This window comes from Syzygium oleosum, unplaced genomic scaffold (genome assembly GCF_021117445.2).
Source record: "Syzygium oleosum isolate NSW1041296 unplaced genomic scaffold, Sole_v2.1 Sole_v2.30, whole genome shotgun sequence".
Classification (NCBI taxonomy): domain Eukaryota; kingdom Viridiplantae; phylum Streptophyta; class Magnoliopsida; order Myrtales; family Myrtaceae; genus Syzygium; species Syzygium oleosum.
The window spans coordinates 3,860,492-3,864,835 of NW_026607514.1; the positions used below are offsets into that span (position 1 = coordinate 3,860,492).

General features: G+C 42.0%; 1 pseudogene; it reads left to right on the top strand.

Annotated features, from left to right (window-relative positions):
• The first annotated feature begins 1,359 nt into the window (after nt 1–1,359).
• LOC115669153 (uncharacterized) lies at nt 1,360–2,488 on the top strand (annotated as a pseudogene).
• The last annotated feature ends 1,856 nt before the right edge of the window (nt 2,489–4,344 follow it).

The window sequence follows — 4,344 nt, forward strand, 5'->3', positions numbered from 1 at the left end:
CCTTTCCCATTACATAGAACTAGATTTAGTGTGACTTTTGCTGCTGTGGGATGCCAACTTGATCAAAATCGAACCAATATAATAAAATGGAAATTCCAAATTGGCTTTGGATTGAAGTCGACCTCAAATGGCCTTTGTTCCCTATAAATCAAGAGTGGTGCTGAGTGACTTTTGCTATGTATTCCTTAAATCCCAATTTTTAATAGCTAGTGTGGGATCCTTATAGTAGAGTCGTGAGGTGTAGTCTCGCTATTTCCTCATCCCAGCCTTTCTTTGCTAGCAAAAAAATGGTGGATGGTCCTAAGACCATTGAAATTTGCAAGTCCATCCTTCGAAATATCGGCATATGCCTAATAATCTTCATTGCCTAAAAATTTAACGAAGTATCTCAATCAAGCACAAATGCTAAGATTTTGTGCGGGAGTGGGGAATTATCGTGCAATAAAAATTGCTAAAGTTAAAAAGAACAAGGTTGCATGTGCTAAGATTTTGTTCTTATCTTTCTATTAAATCTTGACAAAATCACTTTGGATATTCAGACAGATAGGACGCACTCAAAAGTTAATGTAATATTGCCAATTCACGTGATAGACAAAACTGTAGTGAGTTCTCTTCTATCAGTCTGATATCATATTAGATGACGCATGTCTTATCCATGCTCCTTCACCCAGCCATTTTGTTTGGGGGGGTGGGGTGTTGTGGGGGTTGCGGGGGGTTTGGCGGCACAGAACGCCCACGAGTGGTTGACTAATTTGATTTTCTCTGTGGATCCTAGTGGGACTGTATTGAACCGAGAAAATATTAAGTGCATTTAACACTCCACGTAGGATTTGCAGTGAACAATCCAAAGATTGACACCTGGCAAATTTGAGCCCACTTTTCAGATTTTTTTTTCTAGGAGGGTGCCACCACCCCAGGTGATCGGGACCTACAAGCTCTTGTCGGGGACTGGCGGGGCCTCGCCCGTGGCCGTCAAGGGTTGCCGGGCTTCGAGAAGGCCCAGGCGACCTCCGCCAACCCTATCTGGCGGCTGTGGTGGCGGCCACTGGCGTGGGCTTAGCCATAGCCACTAGTTGTGGGTCTAGTTTTTTGGCCTAATTCCCTAAAAAACCTCAAACTTTAAGATTTGTTCCAATTCTACCCTGAATTTTTTTTTGTCTCATAAAAACCCCTCAACTTTCATTTAAGTCCCAAATTTGCCCACTATTTGACCTTCGGTCCAACTTTTTGTTAATTGTCCATCGTGGCATTTCCACGTCAGAAAAAGTCCAGGATTTCAGACACTGTTCACACGAACTGTTCATCTTCTTTGCGATTACTGTTCATTGTCTTCAACCTTCACCTGCCTATCAAAAGACACAGAACTCTACTTACCCATTCACCTTCACCTTCACCTTCACCTCCCAAAACACACGAAACTCTTAACTTACCCAGTCACCTTCACCTCAACCTCTCTCTCTCTCTGCAGCCATGCTCGAAGAATCAGTGACAAGTGCACCGTCAATCTGGGCGACCATGCACAGCTGGTTCACGCCAGTGTTTTCTCCGTGCTCCTCAACCTCATGATTGGCACCATTTTCACCACATCAAGCCTTAGCAGCCACAAACCCAAGGAAGAAGAAGGAGACCCACATCAACAACAAAGAAATCACGAAGATAGCCCAAAACCCCAACACCTCGCCATATCTGCATCAATGTTGCAGAGGCTCAAGTCCGTGAGTTTCTACAACTACAGATCCCAAGAACCCAACACCCATTTTGGCAAAACCCTTGAAATGGAGACCCTTCATGGGTTCTTATAGCAAGGCTCCGAGCTTGGACAAGAACAAGAGGGGGAAAGCGAAAAGGGAACTCCTTTCTTGACCAGATCTCCTTCAATGCCGGACAGGCTCAAGTCGTTCAATCTCTACAAGTGTGTGTCCCAAGAAGCTAGCTTTTCACAGACCTATCACAGCTCTGAGCTACCCCCAGGAGCCAGAATAACACGGAGCCCAAGCTGAGGAGGAAGAACAAGTTGACCCAGCTGGAGATGAGGAACCAGAAGAACAAGATGAGCAGGAAGTAGAAGAAGTTGAAGAAGACAAGGAAGAGGATGAACAGAGTCTTAATGATGTGTACAGTCAGCTGAAAGACAATCAGGTTAAAAAAATCAAAACCGGCACCAAACCAACATCAGGCGAGAGCAGCTGAACTTCCCCATTTCCAACATCTTCAAATGTGTGAAGGACGGCAATGTGATCGGGAGAGAGGTGCTGGGATTGTGTATCATGGTAAAATGCCAAATGATGTATTTGTTGGATGACAAATCGAGCAATCCGGACCTTACCAAAAAAAAAAAATCGAGCAATCCGGAGGTTGAAGATGATGAACAGTAACCGCAAGTTGAAGAAGATGAGCGGTTCGTATGAACAGGGAAGTTGACGTGGCATTTTTATGGACGTGGCGATGCCACATGGGACGACTAATGGTACTGTTGGACGGAAAGTCAACTGAGGGCAGATTTGGGACTTGAGTGGAAGTTTGTGGTTTTTTACGTGACAAAAAAAAGTTCAGGGTAGAATTGGGACAAACCCCAAAGTTTGGGGTTTTTTAGGGAATTAAGCCCTGGTTTTTTTTGTTTTTTTGACTTTTAACTTTTTCTAATTAAATTTATATTTTTAAACTTTTTTTGACGTGGCGCTTATTAGACACCACACCATCACCACATGCCTCAAGAAAAGTAATAAAATAAGACAAGTCTGCGCCACGTCTGTATTTTTCGTCAGTAAATTAGACGGTGTTAATTTTAAGACTCGATTTAGCCAATTTGGTAAGTTTTAGAGCTCAGTTGAACTTTTTGCGAGTTTGAGGACTCAATTATACTTTTGTGATAATTTTTAGAACTTTTAGTATACATATCCCTTTTTAATTTTTGGTAGTTTTTTCCCTTATTAATTTATCGAAAGGCCAACCAAAGTATATCTCCTATTATATTTTGCTCGATATAATCTCTGCAACAATGAGAAAATAATTCCTTGTGTAACTATTGTGGTAATTTGCTTTTGATTATTGAGGATCTGGAATATCCTTTACTTGCAAATTCCTGTCATTTATCTCATGAAATTTAACTTACAAATGTAACTAATTTCGATTCGAATTATTTCGATTTCGTATTCTATTTGAATACGAATCATTTCGATTAGAAATTTTCAAGTATAGGCTAGGTCACCCCGGTTTAGTGCGAATTCAGCTCTTTCCATGTGGTTGGACGGGTACTTTGGATTAGTTGGGAAACTTCAAAAACCCACGTCACTGTTGCTCACAAAGATCAAAACCCTCCTTAATTTTCGAAACCTACAAAAACTATTCTGACTTTTGGGATCTCTTTTCAAGTTGCATCTCCTATTTGGTAATACGTCATTTTCCTTCTAAATTTACACCATACCACCCTTCCAAAACCATCCGCCACAAAACATCACCAAACCAAAACCCTAAGCAAATCCAAGCAAACCCCTCCTCCCGGGCCGCCCACGACCATTGGAATGTCACCGCACGACACCCCAAGCCGAGCCACACATCGTCGCCGACACCCACCCCCGGTCGAGCTCATCTCTCCCTTCATCCCCACCATTTTGTGTCACGGCCCCCCTCTCTTCGCCTACTCCTCTCTCAAACGTGAGGACACGGGAGCGACCACAAACAAGATAACTCATAGTATGAGTGTCGTGACATGAAGAGATTAATTATGTAGGCGGGCCCGGAGACGCAACCTTGTTTAATGGAAAGAAAAAGGAAAGGCGGGTCACATTCAACTCAAGGCAGCCAAAATTGGAAAGGAAAAGGAGCGAAACCGCTTACTGAAGACTGGAGAATTCAGGTCAACATGAAGAACAAACTTTCAAAGTTCTCGGCGCCATTTGAATCATGTCCTATTCAGAAAAAGGAACCCCGATAATTTTGGAAAACACTAAAGTTCTGTTTCAGCTTCAGAGCACCCAAATCGCTACAAAACAAATAGTTGCACCTCAAAGCTGCAAAATCTTAGCTCAGCCTGGTTTTACATCAACCTGTCCTCAAATACAGAGAAGCTCTTCCAGAATAGATTACTACGAAACGATTTCAGAAACTGTCTATTGGTAATTAACATTAGAAACCTAAGATATATTGCAACAGTTTATTGAAATTAAAGAACTTTAGTATCCCAGAAATCTGTGTTTGTATGAATACTACCGCTTAAATTGAGTGCAAGTACTCAGAGAAGTACTTTAGAAAGATATAGGTATGATGAGCCATTTGTTTTGCTAATATTGATCGAAGTTATCATACAAATTACAATATTTCCGAGTCACATTAAGCCCCTGCTGT